This window comes from Pogona vitticeps, chromosome 11 (genome assembly GCF_051106095.1).
Source record: "Pogona vitticeps strain Pit_001003342236 chromosome 11, PviZW2.1, whole genome shotgun sequence".
NCBI lineage: Eukaryota > Metazoa > Chordata > Lepidosauria > Squamata > Agamidae > Pogona > Pogona vitticeps.
The window spans coordinates 4,833,067-4,852,013 of NC_135793.1; the positions used below are offsets into that span (position 1 = coordinate 4,833,067).

Sequence of the window (18,947 nt, forward strand, 5' to 3'; positions counted from 1 at the left end):
AGCAGACTTGTCCTGATTTGGATCTGGGTTGTGTTGGGAGCTACTCGTACATTGTGTGTGTGATTACTGATTGTTACTGGATTTTTATTTTCATTTTGACCATGCTGGTTTTCCCCACCCACCCAGGTACGTGTACATCTTTGTGAAACACTGTACAAAAAGAATCTTGATGAAATAGCATTGATGATTGGGGGGGGAAAAGAGTGCTTTGGTGTAATGTCATATACAGTTATTGTAGTAGAATGGTGTAAGAAGAGGACAAAATAAGAAATGAACTGTAAGACTGGAAAGTGAAACAAACTATGCAAACTACCCTAATTCTTGAATTAGTTTTCCAAAGTCTTCTAAACTGAAACCCATAAGACTTGAATGCAAGGTCTAGGTTAAGCTTAGAGAAGATTAAAATTTAAAATCCTCCTTCCAATATCTGAAGATGTGTTCCCCAGAAGATGAAACAGACTTGTTCCATATCACTGCAAAGGGTTGAACCTGTGAGGAAGCGTCATTCATCTAAGGACAGGGAGAAAATTCCTACTCAAAGAGTTTTTTGACTTTGGATCAGAGCACCCTTGGATGATGATGAGATATATTTTCTGATAATGATTCTTAACCAGAGGCTAGATGCTCGCTGCATTCTGCATGGAATGGAGGTTGAACTGGAAGACGTTCAGAGTCACTTCCAGCTCTATGAAACCGGAAGGGAGACAGAAAAAGCAAAGCAAAGGGACCCATCTGGCACAATCAACCAGCCCTGGAAGCATTAGCGAACATTAGGAACGTCCCACCTTATGCCAGATGAGGAGGCATCATGTCAGAGCTTTTGCTAATGATTTCCTTCTCTTGTTCTCAGTTCGTGTGACTGTTTAGTTGACAAATTGCCCTTGTTAAGTCCGAGAGAGTTCCAGAGTTATTGATATTCACGAAGGGCTCATCAAAAGGAAGGAACTTGCCGTTTGCTTTTTGTCATGATGAAGGAGGGTGTCCCTCCATCAGTAATGGAATGGGCAGAGGAGATTCGGAAAAAACAGGCAGTCACGAGCAATTTATTAGAGCGAGACAAGACTCCGGCTGCCTAACCTGATTCGCCTTCTGCAATAACGCACGATGCGGATTCAAACTTCCCTGCATTTCAAGAAAAGTTCCACAGTGAAGCAATAAGCTGCTTAACAAGACTGAATTTGCTATTGTGCATGTTACAAGCTGAGCAAACAGAGATTGGGGAAATTTCTGTTCATTTGTGGGCTGCCTTTTTTTTTAAAAAAAAGCCAAAACAAAATAACCCTCCCAAATAACAGTTTAATATAAATGGAAATGAGGGCCATATTAGCGTGAACATAAATCTTTATCTATTGTAACCTAATACTGAAACCCACACTTTCTAACAGCTTGGATAAATGGCGAGAGTCATCACTTCTAGTCTGTCTTGACTGCCATTGTTACCTAAGATTTGTCTTGCTTTCGTCTTTGTTCCCTTGGACTTAAATGAATGGCAGCGATTCCGGGAAAGTTTCAAAAGTACAGAACAGATCAAGCTACCTTGTTCTGTCAGCTGTCAGGCCTGGCGTGATTGTTGCTGTACACAAGTCAGAGAACAATATGAAATAAGATTGCAAAACATTAGCACAGACCAAACAAAAACTGGAAAAAAACCCCACCTTTTGTCGATCAACTTTTTTCTTGGTTGATTTGCTGTCGCTTCATATTTTTATAACCTTTAAGTAATCACAAGACTATGGCTAATGATAGTAATAGAGGCATTTGACCTTTTCCGAATGGCAAAATGCCAGCACAATTGCGATGCTTCCATCTCAGCTCCAATTCCCTCCTGTGTTTTTTTTTTTAATTTTGATTATTTGGGTTTCTGTGGGTTTTTTTGCAAGGTATTGATGGGAAATTGCTGCAATAAAATCCCTTCTCGCTTGAGAGAATACATTTCTGTTTAGCACACACTCAGTGGCAAATTTTTCAGGGAGGGAGTTGTAGCATCATCATCATCATCATCATCATCATCATCATCATCATCATCATCATCGTTGTGTGCCATCAAGTGACTTCTGGCTTATGGTGACCCTTTTCAGAGTTTTCTAGGTAGAGAACACTCAGAAGTGCTTTACCCTTCCTGTCCTCTAGGGGCAGCCTTGGGCAACTGGCCCAAGGCCACCCAGGCTGGCTCTTCTCCCTGGAGGTATAGTGAGGAATCAAACTCCCAACCTCAAGACCTAAACTGCTGAGTTGTCTAGCCAGCTTGTAACATAATAAATGTTACTCAGACTATACATGCAGCTTGAAACAAAATGGGGAAGTGTGAAGTTCCCCTGTTCTGCCTGCCCACCCACCCAAGTGCCAGCCAGCCACGTCATGCCCCTCCTTGTTGGGCTCCATCGTTCTGCCCCTACCTGGCCCAAGTTCCACCTGATGGTCAGTCAATGTTCCACAGCCATTCAGCATGTTCAGTTGTCTCCGGATAGTGAGGTGGGTGGCTCTCTTTAAGACTTTTTAAAACTATATATTATTTCTTCAAAAATTTTGGCTTTGCTGAATCTATTGATTCCACTTCCACGTGGGGGCAGCGGTGTGCCCTTTGAGGGTTTAAGTTAAGTTCAGTTAAGTTCCTTTTTATGAGGATTTTCCAAAATTCACAAAGGTCTTCATATTTCTGCAAAAAGAAGTCAAGATTTCAAAAGAAAACCAGACAAACAAAGGAGTGGGGGGGAAATGAGAACTGAGAGATCCATTCACTCTGGCTAGGATGTCCAGATCAATTTATCTAACTATGTTTGAAGTCTTGAACTAGGGTCGCCACCTTTTTTTTTCAAAGAGGCTCCTCATCTTTTTTTTTCTCCTTCCCTTGAGATGTTCATTGTCTTCAATGCATATATTACAGACAAGGCAATATAATTATCACCAGTTTAGGCAGGGGTATAGCTGTCAAAATTGATTAGGGCAGATGGGCGCCTAGTCATTTTGTTTCAGTTCATTTTTGAAGTAATTATTTTGTATTGCTATTTTGTAACCATGTGAAACTTTGTGGTATTCCCATCGGGAACTGCCACGAATAGAAGAAACGGTTCTGAGAACTCTCTATGGGTTATGCAAGCCAGAGATCAGCCCATTGAAAAGAACGGGTATTTCCATTAGCAGAAGGGATTTAATGGTTACCTCCTTGGGCAAATGATGGGCAACTTCCATGTAGGAAGTGAAAATAAAGTCTCTCAACCCAAGGTGGAAGTGGGGTGGGAACAACACCCATCAATTTTAGAGAAATAAAATGAACATGAAAATGACATATTTTTTTCCCACTTCCCTAGGCTTTCATATTTTCTAAGCCGCTGTATGTGCAATGTTTCAAATGAAGAGGAAAAAAACAGATTTAAGAGATTTATGCACTCACTACTGAAGCAAAATTCTTGAAAGATTGTAGAGCTGTAATCTCAACGACATGAGTTGCTTTGCCCACCCACCCCGGAATAAAGAAGCGAGACAGAGTTGATTAATTCTAACTTCCCATCTCCTGCAGGGGGTCCTGATGTACTGCAGAAGAACCTGCATTAGGAGCCAGATGTCCAAAGGACCTCCTCTCTTGACCCCAAAGTGTGCCCCCCCTCATGTCACAGAGCCCTGCTGTCTTTAAATAGCCTGATCTCGGCCAGCTAACCCTTGGAAGCACTTCCTGAGCCTCCCTTATGCTTAAGCCTTAGAAACTTAAGCAAGAGGTGGGCAGGGCTGCTCCCCCCTTCCCACTGGTGCATCCTGAATCCCAGCCCCTGAATCTCAGGATCCAAGTTGTTAAGATGTTGGATACAGTAGTGCCTTAAAGCCCCTTCTAGAGATGGGCACACACAAGTTTGTCCCAATTTGCCCCTGTTCATAAAGGCAGCAGCCTCCTCCTCCAACTCCTCAGCCCAGCAGCCCCTCACCAGCCTCAGCTTGCTTTCTTTTTCCACCTCCTCGGATAATCTCCCAGTCACACGCAAGAGCACAAACTTCTCTGCCCCGCCCTTTAGTCTTGAGTGGCAGATCAGCCAAGGGGGCGGGGCAGAGAAGCCTGAGCTGCTGCTGCGACTGGGAGATCAGTTGAGGAGGTGGCGGAAGCTGGCACGCTGGGCCTGGTGAGGGGCTGATGGAGCCAGAGGAGGCAGAGGAAGGGAGCAGCAACACCTGTGCTGCCCCTTTTATGAACTAGGACGGACCTGCCCATTTCTAGTCCCTTCCTTTTCTGCACTATCCATCACTGTGATCTATTAGTCCTCTAGACTACTCTAGGTCTGCCTAAAGGGAAGAGATGGGGTGGGACACCCTTATAAAAACACACAGGCTCTGCCCCCCAGCCCACATTAGATGAGGACACAAGCAGTGTTCCCACAATCTTATTGATGCCTCCGGTAGCAGCAGAGGTGAACCTCACGGTTGAGCTTCTTACTGTTGTAAGAATATGTCAACACTGTTTTAGCTAGAAATACATTCATTAGTGCTTTGAAATGTGTGTGGTTATGAGATCAGTGCTAAAAACTAATCTTCACACTTCCTAGAACTCGAGGCTGTTTTGCTTTGTTTTGTCCTTTTCTTTTTGAAAAGCTTTTCTAATGAACCATATGCAAATCTGAGAATTACAAAATGGGACATGATTAATGTTGCATCTGAATATTGCATTGTGTCCAGTCACTGTGGCATCTTATCAGGTATGTATTTTCAAATTTCATCGTGCACTGTATTCATTATTAATGCTTATAATGTTGTATTCTTATTACTAGTGTGCCGGCTGGGATAGTTAAGAGTGTTAGGCATCTGACTGAAGAGCCAGAGGTTGGGAATTCAATTCCCCACTGTATCTCCTGGGAAAAGAGCCAGCTTGGGTGGTCTTGGGAAAGCTGCACAGTCCCAAGGCTCCCCCCCCCCAGAAGAAGGAAAGGGTAAAACACTTCTAAGTTCTCTCTACCTAGAAAACTCTGAAAAGAGCCACCATAAGCTAGAACTGATCTGATGACATAGAACTTCTTATAACTTGTGCAGGTCTATAATGACATATCTCTGTCTCGTCTAATTACAGCCAAGGGAAGGAGTCCATTTGGGTACCCTGCCAAACGGTGAGGGAGTGCCCATCAAATGCTTTTCTCCCAGAAGAAATTCCATCATGACCTTCTTGTCTTTATACCTCTCCATCATTGTTAACACCAGGCACACACTCAATGGCACAGTGAAGCTTGCAGGAAGGCAGGAGAGAGCTGAATTCCAGAAATGAGAGTCGTGTTAAAATGTGTAACGGTCAGAAATGCCACCGTTCTTGCCCTGTTGAATGAACTAAGAAAAGTCATAGCACTGAATGGGTTCTTTGTGTCTTTGGCATCAACCCGTTTGCTGTTGCTAAGAGAAAGGCATTCATGGGATGAAAAATCTCTCCAAGGGAAAGAGAAATTTCTGAAAGGTGTCTCAGATAGGTGGTTCACCACTGGCAATACATTGTTCCCTCGCCCCATTACTCTCAGGATTTTTGGTTTTACACAACCACAGCAAGTACCACGAAAAGCTCAGGTGCAAAAAGCACCAGGTTGGCTACACCAAATGCTCTCCACCTTGAGTCGTTCTAGAGCAGAGATGACAAAATTGGGGATCTTGATTGTTGTGACCAACAACTCCCAGAATCCCTCCCTATTGGCTGTGGTCGTTAGCTCTTTTGAGAGCTGTAGCCTAGGAATATCTGGGATCCTTACATTTATCATATAAGAACAATAATCTTAGAACTGCAGAGCTGGAAGGCACAATGGGGAGGTCCAGTGGGGAAATAAACTCCCATCGTCTGGCTCCACAGTCCAGAGACCGAAGCCACTGAGCTATCCAGCAGTTTTGAAGTATTGTCGGAAGATATTGGGCTAGTGATGATGGGTAAGTAGCAACTGCACATGGTGGAGAAATTTTGGAAATGGTTCTGCAGTTCTTCTGTTGCTGAGGAAGCAAAGGGGGCAAGGGAAAAACTCATAATGCTTCTGGGAAGAGAGAGACAGAGAGAAAGAAAAGAACTTTGACTAATGCAGTGCATTTATCTATCATTTTTACATTTGTTGTTTATTTGTGCATGTGCCTGTGTCTGCTCATATCCGGGCCATCTTAGCTGCAGTTTTATGAGGCACTGACAGTGCCTTCATCACATCCCCCCCTTGCATTTTGGTTATGGTTCATTAGGTTAAGTAGATTTTCATTTCAGTCTGCTGAAAAGACTGAATATATAACAAATAAGAGCAAACTAGATGTTAAAGCAGAATTTAAAGAAAGTAGCACAAAAACGACCGGACCTGTTTTTGCTTGAAAGCTGGTAGGGTTAGCCTTTCCCAGAGTAGACCGTGGCAGTGCCAACTTTTACGCAGATATTTGGGGGATTCGCCTTTTTCACAGAAACTTCAAAGGTGACCAGAACAAAAACGTCTGAATCTAAACATCCGAAATCTGGAGGATGATGACACAGTTCTGAGGGAGCTACCAAATCTCATGACTGTGAAGAACTACACAACTTCAACACTGACAATGAAGAAATTGAAATAAATAGAGATTTTGTGTACCTTGGTTCAGTCATCAATCCAAAGGGAGACAGTAGTCAAGAAATCAAAAGAAGGCTGAAACTCAGAAAGGCAGCAATGAAGGAATTAGGAAAGATCTAGTGGAAGAAGGGGTCACTGAGACCAAGATCGTCCACACTCTTGTCTTTCCAGTCACCATGTGTGGGTATAAAAGCTGGACAACAAAAAAAGTGGACGGGAGAAAACTGATTTCTTTGAAATGAGTTTTTTCTTGTTTCCCAGTTCAAGCCAATTGGTAATATGAATATTCTTCATTCAGATTAAGATGCAAACTGGATCAAATCAAGTCTGAGACAACCTGTTCCAAATTAAGCTGCAAAACACACCAGAGATCCTTTATACAGACCTTGTTCTGCCCTCTGGCGAGAGGTCACTCTCTCTTCATGACAGTTCAGGGAGAGAAGGGAGGGAGGCAGAGATAAGATGTTTTGCTTTTGCAAAGGCTTCTAAAGAATTGGACACCGAACATGGTTCATAAATCATTGAAAGTGTGAAATGCAACCCTATGCCACCGTCCCTTTAGAGCTTGGGATGAATGTTGTATTGTGTGATCTCTGTATTTTACCTCGTATGTCTGAAGAAGTGGGTAAAGGTCCACAAAAGCTTACATTAAAATATAATAATTTTTAAGGTGGTTGTTGTTTAGTTGTTAAGCCCGACTCTTTGTGACCCCATGGACCAGAGCACGCTAGGCCCTCCTGTCTTCCACTGTCTCCCGGAGTTTGGTCAAATTCATGTTGGTCACTTCGATGACACTGCTCAGCCATCTCGTCCTCTGTCATCCCCTTCTCTCCTCTTGCCTTCACACTTTCCCAACATCAGGGTCTTTTCCATGGAGTCTTCTCTTCTCATGAGATGGCCAAAGAATTGGAGCCTCAGCTTCAGGATCTGTCCTTCCAGTGAGCACTCAGGGTTGATTTCCTTCAGAATGGATAGGTTTGTTCTCCTTGCTGTCCAGGAGACTCTCAAGAGCCTCCTCCAGTACCACAATTCAAAAAATTTAAGGTACCACTGCATTTTTGTTTTTCTATTTTTTTTAAAAAAAAATCCTTTTCATTTTACCTGATATGCTTGCACACACTAACACAGCTACCTCTTCTAAAACAGAAGTAAGAGTGTGAAGGACCCTGTTCTTGTCTGTCTTTGCAGGATAGAACAATACACTGAGGACTGAGTATTCTTCAGCCTCCTTGAAAGATCTTGGCTGTGGTTCAAGACAGTGCTCTGGAAGCATAATTCCCAACATCAGTTTCCCTTCCCCATCTTAGTTGTCACAATTAGTACAGAATATAGTTTGCATAGAACTCAAGTTTCTGCACAAAACTAGCATTTCCTCCTTTTGTGAAGCTAATCACACACATGCAGAACCAGCACAACAGAACAGGTCAATGGGTCAGAAAGACACAAACAACTCAACCTCTGCTACTATGATTACCAGTCCCTACAATAAGATAGTTAGGTACTGTGTTTTCCAGAAGCACCCAAGAACATCTCATGAAAAGGCACATAGTTTGTCCAAAGCCATCAATGATACAAAAACTTGAGGCTCACAACTACTTGCATCAATGTGAGTTTTTGGGTGGTTGGGTGGGGATGTTTCTTGTGTACCTCACAAGGACAAACCAAAGCAGCATTTACAACCCCAGAGAGAGAGAGAGAGAAAAATGAGTGAAGGAGACAAATTTGCTGCAAGTGGAGAAGAGTGAATTTGTCGACTTTATAGCTCACTGCTCAAGGTCTCTGGCTGCCAGGCCAGAGGTGGGGAGTTCAAGTCCCCACTGGGCCTCTTTGAAAAAGGGTTGGATTCAAATCATCCACACGGTATCTTCCGGCTCTGCACTTCTACATTTATGTCCATGTGCCTCTGTGCTTCAGCTCTGCCCACCGCTAGGTGCCCTCCAACAGATTTTAGAAAAAGCAGTCCTCAAAAAAAAAGGGGGGGGAAACAAATTTACATCAAACTTTAACTTTCCGGGACCAGTGTTTTTGAAGTTCTTCAAAAGTGCACACAGGCAGGAGACGTGTAGCGAGGGATAAATATGGTAACATTGAAAGGAGCTCATTTCCAGACGTGGAAAAGATGTATAGCATGACAAAGGCTAATACGCCACCACATGTCAAAGAAATCTTTCAGACTTAATAAGGCTGCCTTATCTCAGTAATCTAAAAATCACAGAGCAATCAGACAGTGGATGCTTTCTTATAAATTATTTTGGGCAGATCTTTCAAGAACAATTCCAATTGCAGATGTTAAAAACAGCCTATTTATCATCTTCCGATTCATCCTTGTTCCTTTAAGCCCTTGTGTTATTTGGAGGATTTTGCTTATATTGTCATGAAGGAGTTGGAGAGTCATAAATCTTCCCAGTGAATCTAATAGTAGACTTTTTTAAGCTATATTTTTAAAGGCTTTGAAAGATTTAAGCAAACAAATAAATAAAATAATCCTGGAGATGTCTAGAATGCTGCATACATCTGGCTCTTAGCCTCTCTGCACTGTCTCCCAGAGTGCAGAGCTTTATCCTTTAGCTTTTTTTTTTTTGTTCTGTACTAATTTTTATTCCACTTCATCTCTCTTTACTGTGAGATGTGGCCCATTACTTCTGGAACACGTAAACAAAGCCGTGTAAACCAGACAGGGTCACAGCAGTGTTGCTTATTTTCAACAGCTGGAGAAGGTTTGGAGATTTGCTGCTGAGGTCGAGTCTGTGAGTGTGGTTCACCCGCAGCAACTCCGCAAGGTAAACATTCAACTACATGACAATGGATTTGGAAGAGAAATTGGATAATCTAGGCATGAACTTGCTGTTACTGCTTCTAGATTTCATGATTATGGAACTGAGGGCAACACATCACAGGAACAAACATTGCTTTCACCAAACACATGAGAGTATGCTTTTAGGAAATTGGACACATTTGATGCAATTCAGTCATTGGAGGAGATAGCCCTGGAGGTGGATTTAGGAGCCCCATTGGCTGCTTGGAAACAGTTTCGTTTAGTCGTTTAGACCCCATGGACCAGAGCACGCCAGGCCCTCCTATCTTCCACTGCCTCCCAGAGTTCTGTCAATTTCATGTTGGTTGCTTCGCAGACACTGTCCAGCCATCTCATCCTCGGTCGTCCCCTTCTCCTCTTGCCGTCACACTTTCCTAACATCAAGGTTTTTTCCAAGGACTCTTTTCTTCTCATGAGATGGCCAAAGTACTGGAGCCTCAGCTTCAGGATCTGTCCTTCCAGTGAGCACTCAGGGTTGATTTCCTTCAGAATGGATAGGTTTGTTCTCCAGGGGACTCTTACTTAACAGTAGGCTCATTGAATCAATGGGGATTTAGTGAATCAGCACCTGCATAAATTCCACTGATTCAATGGGTCTACTCTGGTTTATTTGTTTATTTATTAGATTTTTATCCCACCCATTTAGACAATGTTTACTCTGGGCGGCTTACAGTAAGATATCATATAGTTGCAAATGGCTACTGAATTTCAGCTACTATTTAAAACGGATGCAATAATGCAAGGAAGTCTAGAGTAGAGATGGGCATGAATTGTTTCGTGCCAGGTCCTAAGTCATTGGTGTGGCATTCGAGGTTCAACACGTTCCCAGCTCCCTCCCACCTCCAGCCAGCTCCCCCACTCACAAGCTCCCCACCTTATCGCATGATTTTCTAGTCCCAGCAGGAGCACGCACTTCCCTTCTCCGCCTCCTCCAGCAGCTACCCACTCAGACCAGGAGGCGGGGCAGGGATTCCAGCAGCACTGCCTTCCTTAGGGAAGGAATAATTGGTTACTGCTGTGTAGATTGACAGCTACCCCAGCCCAGAAGGGTCCCTTCCCAGCCAAAGCTATTAGAGTCAGCATGCGAGTTTGCAAAAAAACCCCAAAAAAACAAAAAAAAACAAACATCTGCAACAGTAAAACCCTTTAAAGCTTCCTTCTTCAGTATGGATACACCTACTATTTCCTGGTGTGGCTTGTTTAGTCACATTTTCTTCGAAGTGAATAATCAGGAGTTGAAACTTATTTCAAACAATTCAGTGAATGCATTAAAATATGCCTGCAGGACAGAGTGGTTTTTAATTTGGCCTTCCCACTGTCTCATTGATGTGTATACCGGCGGAGATGTGACACAGGAGGGCTGCATGCTAAATAAAGCAGTCAGCCCGGAAGAGCTATGGCAGTCATTCTTTGTGATGTTATCAGCTCTTCTCTCCCCCTCCCATAGCTTGGCCCTCTTTGCCTGCCTGCTCTCTCTCTCTCTCTCTCTCTCTCTCTCACACACACACACACACACACACACACACACACACTCACACACACACACACTCACACACACACACTTGGCGAAAGGAAGCAGATAAGGCATGATTGGCAGCTGGTAGCAGCTCCAAGTGAGGATTGTCGCTTGTCACTCTGCAGCTACGGTCTGCCAAGAGCAAGGGAGGGAGGGAGATCCACTTTCAGAAAAGGCTCAAACCTGTAAAAAACAGCATGTTTCTGGATTCGGTCCCTGAGACACTGACAAAGCCGAACAGATGATATCATAGCACACACTCATCCAACTGGCACACGTCCCGGGGATTGCTGTTATTTTTAGGTACCCGTCTCTGGTAGTTCACTGTCCATGTTTTTGTTTTCCTCCTGGAATTGGATCTTTTTGGATGACTGTTTGGGATGCTTGAAGGCAGGCCTTGGTACAAAGCTGAAATAGGAGTCTAGCTTGATTGGTTAGTGGTTCAGGTCTTTGGCTGAAGAACCAGAGGTTGAGAGTTTGATTCCCCACTCTGCATCCCAGGAGAAGAGCCAGCCTGAGTGGCCTTGGGAAGGCTGCACAGTCCCAAGGTTGCCCCTAGAGGAAGAGAAGGGTAATGCACTTCTGTCTATTCTCTACCTGGAAAGCCCTGAAAAGGGTCAACATAATTCCGAATTGACTTAATGGTACATGATTATATTTTATTAATACCGACATTAAAAAACGAAACCTCCTCGGGACCAAGAAGTTGTACTATTAAGAAGCGCAATTTGTATCCTTCAGGGTTCGCTAGGGGTGCTGGTCTCATTCTGGCAAGAAACTGCAGATAATTTTCCCATCTGTGAGAGGACAATGTCAGTCTCAACCATTTTTCACATTTGCAGTGGCAATGTTTCTACAAAAGTGAGAGGTGCTGCAAAATAATCTGAGGAGGACGAATTGGGCAAACCTAGGAGAGTTGCTGCCATGGATGGGTTGCTTGTGTCTTTTCACTCAATCAGCCCATCCTCCTCTCTATACACATGCTGGCATCCTCTAGGTATGATTTTCCATTCACTGATTCAATAGGCCTATTCCAGCTGGGATTAGCAATTGAATTTAGACAATATTTCAGTTTTACAACAATCAGAATGCAGATGTTTCGGTCTTCAGACCTAATAATTATAAGGAATTATTGAGTTTTGGCCATAGTGGATGGGAGCAGTTGGGAGCTGTAGGCTAAAAACTCGGGGGGACTGAAGTTTCCATAGCCAGGACCTATGATACTAACCAAGTTCAGGAGTTATTGTGCACATGGAGAGTGACACAGAAGTAGGGAGCAGAATGGTAATGACTAGGTGCTCCATGGAATCTGCTGGGGGCCACACTCTGCAAATGTTTGGTACCACTGCTTACAGAAAGGCTTTAATGTCCCTTGGAATCCTTTATAGGGTGGAGCTTCCAAGCTGCAAGGCAGCTTCTGCAAGAAAATCTGTACCCACAAAGCCCTCTCCCTGTAACATCCACGGCAAGAGAGAAAATACATGGCATGCATGACGTCTCCTGTTGATCTACATGGAAGCAATGATGCCTCATTGAGGCTACTGAACTCCAAGAAACCAATTTCAATAAATTCTAATTATCACAGAATCAGGAAAATCTGGAAAAAATAAGTAAGACAGAGGAACTGTTTTGAAAGCATTGTGATCAATACAGGTACCATGCCGGTAAGACATGGTCTGTTAAACAAAATCTAAAATAATAAATGAAACCTGAACTCTTTCAAAGGACCAGCTGCTGAATCATCAATTAGAATAACTTTGCAAAGTAATGTCTGTTTGAACAGCTGGACACCTTTCTGGTAGTCCTGTGTTAAGCCCTATTCAGTCCTAGAATGAAAATACTGGCCGGATGGGAAAAAAATAACCCTCGTCTGGCATTTTCCTTCCAAATGTAAGTACTCTTTTCCCCCACCAGTTTTACCATCCATCCATCCATCCATCCATCCATCCATCCATCCATCCATCCATCCATCCATCCATCCATCCATCCATCCATCCATCCATCCATCCATCCATCAACCAACTGATCAAGCAGCATTTATAACTGATCTTTTAAAACATTTTGTACACCAAGCATACAAATAAAATCTTTCCAAGCAGGCCTCCATGAAATAAAATTAAAATATCCGGGAGTTCCTGGCAATGCGTGGAAATTTGGAACGTGGTTCCATAGCTGAAGCAGGGATGAAAGAGAGCTGTCTGCAACTGCACCTTGTTGCAGAGTTTTGAATTTCTGGCTACACAGTCGAAGAACAGAGATCAATCGAGGAGAATAGCTTCAAGTTCCCCAGATAGTCCATCCCTTCCTCATTAACTGGTACTTAAGGTCTCACTCTGAGACTTTAGTAGGAGAAAAAATAAAAACATGTTATTACTTACAATCAGCAAGCAAACAAACAGATGGAAGAGAGGAAAAAAGGGCACAGAGCAGAGAGGCAGGGCTGTCTTTGAATTCAGAGGTGGGAAGGAATGATTGGTTAGTGGTGGTTAGAATGACAGGTCAGACATGTCCCTCCCACCTACATCTGCTACAGGCAGCATGCAAAATTGTAAAAAGTTCAACACATCTATCCGCTAGTTTAGGCAACTGGAACATCCTTGAAAGAGGCACTTCCGGCATTGTAGCAGTGCGACTCTCTTCCACCAGCTTCCCCAGTGCAGCAGGTGAAAGATGAAAACAAATGGGCATCAATTCGCTCTCTCCTGGAGCTGTTGAAGGTGCAAAAACAACAGTAGCTGTACCTGTCCTTGATATTTTTTTTCCAAAAAAAGTTTATCATTATTACCTGCATAATTTGCTGAACAGCAAATTGCAAGGCGGGCATGTTTGCTAGTAGCCTCGAGTGCGATTCTCCCCATTTCCAGTAAATGTGTGCAATTTATTTTCCAAACATTTCTCATGTGCCGCTGCAGAGAAAGGAAATCAATACCAAGCCGCTGTCTACTCTCCTTTGCTCAGATTATTTCCACTGTCTGCACTGCAAACAAAGATAGGTTGCCCTACTTACTTCCTCTAATTTATATCTTATTTGTAGACAGCAATGGGGAAGGCCGGAGATCTCTAGAAATCTAGTGGGAGGGGAGGAAAAAACACCCAGTAGAACTCAAGGGAGTCCTTTTGTCGAAAGCGATCTAATTTTTCAGCTCTTTGAAGCTGCTTATGTCTCAGAACTTACCCTGACAATACCCTTGGTAGATATTAATAATAGGTATCGGATTCAGCCTTTTAAAAGTGGGGATCTTGAGGCAATGGAGTGAGTAATCTAACACAGGTGAAAAGAAAATGGGACAATGAGCCTCCTAAAGCTGTGGATTCATGCATCGTGCTTAGTTTCAAATGTCACCAAGGCTTAAAGTGTCTCCAGCTAAAATATTATCTGCTTACGTCCAGACTACCAAGAGCCGTCACTAACCATATCTCCTCATCTGGCTGTAGGAGCTGCTTTAAAAGATTGACATAGCCAGGACTCAAGATGAGCCCTACTATTAGGCAGAGTGAGGCAACCCATTTGGGTGGTGGTTAGCAAATTATTACTGAATGGTCGAAATCCTGTCATGCAATAGTAACTGTTGTCCTGTGCAACAATAATAACTGTTGGAGCTTTTATAGCCTTGCAGGCTGCCTCTAGTAGGTGTGACTGAGCGGGATCTTTCTGGACTGGGGCGGCTGTCAATCTCTCCAGCAGTAACTAATCATCCCCTCTTGCCTGTCAAAATACTAAATAAAAAACCCAGAAATATGTATTTCCAGTGTGTTTTTACTAGAGCTGGCCCCTAGAGGGAGCCAGACACCACGCAATGTGTAGAGCTGGCTATTTCTAGGTTTCCTTTTTTTAAAAGTAAAACACATTAAAAATGGGGGGAAGTGACTTAGTCTGTTATTCACAACAATATTGCTTTACTTATTATAATTTATATGCCACTATCCTTTTTTTTTCTGGGCCAACTGATAAATATGTTCTCAAACCCTTGACTTCATTATAAGCAAAAACCTGGAAGAAAGTTCCAGTAAGAGCATAGTTTTGCAAAGCTTCGCCATGAAGCTCACTAGGGTTGTGGAACCGGTAAAGACACTGCTTACCTAGCTTGCTTTCCTTAAAAAATCCCTGTCGGGGTCACTGCAAGTCAGTTCTGATTTTACACCACACAAAGAGAGGTGTGTACAGAATTGGGGGGGGGGGAAATCCCTTCCTGTTTCTGACGAATGGATCTTGCTCTACTTGTTTCAATCAGCATCTCTCATACTGGCAATAAACAAAGGATCACCCTGGAAATAACTCATGCCACTTTAATGAAAGCACTCTGTTATAAAAATGTTAACCCCTGGACACTTTCAGGGAAATGCAGTGGCTGTCTATTAATTATTTCAAATGTTTATGAGGTGAAAACATGGCGTACGTATTTGTTTGTGTTTTTTAAAGGCTACAATGCAAGTTTTCCAGTTTCAAGTGTAAATCTTCCTTTTAATGGGCTTAATGGTTTTTTGTGTTCTGTCTATGCTTGGCCGATTGAAATGCATTAAGCATTATGATTGCCTAAATTGTTTTTTTTAAAAAAACTGTTTATCATGGATGCTTGGGAAAATGGCTGGAATGCTGATAAAGCCACATAACGGATCCACACAGATTTCAATCACTCTCTTATTTGAATACCGGGTTTTATCAGATTCTTCCCTATGGAAGGGAGTTTAATATAGCACTGGAAATATCATTTAAATTACTTCCCGTATTTCTAGACGCAAGGGAATAGGGTGGGGGGAAGGAAGGAAAACATACACCAAAGCAACCATTTAAAAGCCAGCTTTCTCAGATGTTGCCACATTTAGAATTTTCTCCTATTACTGAAACAGGAAACAATGGTGGCTTCATTCATTCATTCATTCATTCATTCATTCATTCATTCCACCAGACCTCCACTAGCAGGAGAGCTCAAGGTCCCTATTTCTAAGGAGAAACAGTTTTAATATATAGAGTACGGGCAAAGGAAATAGAATGCTGTTGCATACGTTGGAAGCAAACTTATGGTTAAGAACAAATTTTTGGAATGTAAGAGAAGGCATGCATCAAAGGAGCTGTTTAGCAATTAAATCTACTAGGGAGGATTAGAATATTCATTCATTCATTCATTCATTCATTCATTCATTCGTTATTTGTTTGTTTGTTTGTTTAGGAAGCTCATTAAAAGGATGTTTATTCTGTTTTATTAGCTACATCTTGGGACATGAAGCACGTTCAGCTTGATGCTGAAACACTAACTCAATAAAGGACTCTGTTCATCTCAGTTTGTCTTCTCTCCCCCAAGATTTCCCCACAGCCAGATCATCCTGTAGAGAAATCTTGCAGGACATTTCAGTGATATCCACAAAATGTGAAATGAGGAAGAGCAGGATATTACTATAACTGTTTCCCTGAAAACGTCCATGTTACATAACAGCACTGATGTTACCTGTCTGTCATGGGTTTGGAGGGAAAGTTCCATCCTATGGGGAGTGGAAGGCGGGACATCAGGAGGAGGGGCTGTACTGTATAAATATGTGATGCCTGTGTGGTGAAGAGGAGATGCTGAGACAGACTGTGAGACACTGGGTTGGGACGAAGCAGCAGCTGGGGAAGAAGAAGCTGTTGTGGGAGTCTGGGTGTCTGACAGGGTACTACTGTGTGTCAGAGTACCAGCCTGAAAGGTTCAGGGGTCTGTTGGTTAGCCAGAACTGATGGGTTCAGGGTCTGTGCTTTAAGTTAAAGGTTCTAGGTGAACCAAACTGTATGCTTGTGTGTGTGAGAATAAGCCACGTTACTTTATTTTATTCACCCGATTGTTTTATTTACCCTGTTTGTATTTAAAATAAACCTTATTCTTTTATTGTTTAAAAATCCATCCCTGGTCTGTGTGACTTATTATAGGGAATGGTTGGTGGCAGCTTAGTAACTGTGTGATAGATCCCAGTAGGTCTGGGTTTGTCACATTGATTGGTGTCCAGCGTGTGGGATACGACTGGTCCAGTTGTCCAGCGGTCCAGCAAAGCCTTGGCAAGTGTGCCCAGAGCAAGGGGGGTCTAGTCAGGGACAGTCTGAGGCGCGTAGGTAATCTTCTAGGTGTACCTCACGGGGAGGTGCGCTAGTAGAAGAACGTGCCAACTGGGGAGACTTAGATTAAGGTGCTCTGAGGCAACCTAGTTTTGGCGGGAAAAAGCTGAGGAAAATCTGCGTAGCAACAGTGAGCTAGCTTGCCAGCTGAGAGGCCCAGCAGAGGGGGGTAGGCTCTGACTCGATACTGTTGCAAGTTAGTGCTGAAGAACAGCAGCAATCTCTGGGGAGAGCTGGTTCTGAGGCAAAAAAGGAAAAAAGTGGTCGTTTTATTTTGAGGCTTGACTTTTAAAGCAGCCTGTTCTGAGGGGGGATTATGCCCTTGACTCGAAGCCAGATAGCAGACATGAGTGAAGTGAAAGACCCCCAGATTGACCAAGGTTCTGAGGATGAATTTGGCTCAGTGCAAGGTGACAGCACAGGAGAGCAGGACCCAGAACTCAGAAAATTGCTCATAGCCCAACAGCATGAACTGAGGATGAGGCAATTGGAAAAAGAAGAAAGATTAGAGAGAGAGAAAATTGCTCTGGAAAAAGAAAGAATGGCGTTTGAATTAAGAAAACTGGAAATGATGAACCAGAACCATAATAACAATAGGGATTCTGAGGGAGGCCAGTTGTCTAAGGCTGACCTGAAGAAATTCCCTGTGTACCACAAGGGAGATTGTCCTGAGGTGTTCTTTTCCTTAGTGGAAAGAGCGTTTGTGGACTTCTCAGTGAGGGAAACTGAGAAGATGACCATCATGCGATCTTTAATCAGTGGTAGCCTTGCTGAAGTTTATGCCGAGATGCCTGAGGAACTGATGAAAGATTTTGCAGAGTTCAAAAAACTGGTGTTTGCAAGACATGGGATAAATGCAGAGCAGCTGAGACAAAGATTCAGGTCCCTTACCAAGAAGCCAGAACAGACTTTTACCCAAGTGGGGGCCCAATTGGTGAGGCTGCTTGAGAAATGGCTATCGCAGGAGGGGACAGAGACCTATGAACAGCTTAAAGACTTGATAGCCCTGGAACAGTTCTATTCAGTTCTGCATGGGGAATTGAAATTCCAGGTGAGGGAAAGGAAACCGAAATCTGTGGCAGCAGCCGCAGAAATCGCAGATTTTATCTCCCAAATAAGAAAGCCCTTGGGTGAGGGGAAATCTGTAGGTAAACCCAAAGAAACCTACAGCAAGTACTCTCAGGGACCAGGGAAAAGCCAGCAAGGGGGAGGGGCCCATGGTGAAGGGAAGCCCTCAGGCATGAAACCAAGCCCTCAGAATTTGGAGGGAAAACCGAAACCAGAGGAGAGAGAATCAAAATATACCAGAAAATGCTATTTCTGTCAGGGAAAGGGTCATCTGATCTCAGAGTGTGAGAAATTGAAGCAGCTAAAAGGGATGGTGCCTCAGAATTCTAGTGGGACCAAGCCAAAAGCTGTGTTCTGTGTCCAGAAAGAGCAAAGCTCATTGTCACAGAGGGAGCCTGTTGCCATGACTACTCAGTCTGGAACAGCTACCTATGCTGATCAGGCTGAGGAAAATGGTCCTCTTGGGGAGGTAAAGCGCTGCTTGCTGGTAAAAACAGATTCTCAGTTGTTTGAGACAGCCGGGGTGGACGTAGGAATACTTGACCGTCAGTATAGGGGGCTGCGGGACACTTGTTCCCAGGTAACCCTGTGCCATCCAGATATTATTCCTAGGGAGTTTATAATCCCAAATGAGAGCATGAAGGTGGCAGGGATTGAGGGGCAGATAATCTCTCTGCCAGTAGCAGAGGTACCTGTCAACTTTCAAGGCTGGAGGGGAGATTGGCGGATAGCGATTTCATCGACTCTGCCAGCAGCCGTGCTCGTGGGAAATGACCTGGCTGAACATGTGAAACGGGTGCTAGTGATTACACGCTCACAAGCCACCACAGGGACAGTTCAGGGGGGTAATGATGAGCCAGAGACGGAAGCAGGTGGGGGAAGTTCAGAAGCTGTGGTGGAAACCTTAACCACAGACAGCAGATTTGGACAGGAGCA

General features: G+C 43.5%; 1 protein-coding gene across 14 annotated transcripts in view; it reads left to right on the plus strand.

Annotated features, from left to right (window-relative positions):
• Positions 1–18,947, plus strand: part of TENM1 (teneurin transmembrane protein 1) — a 705,377-nt gene that overhangs the window by 223,880 nt on the left and 462,550 nt on the right. The gene's annotated exons all lie outside the window — the stretch shown is intronic.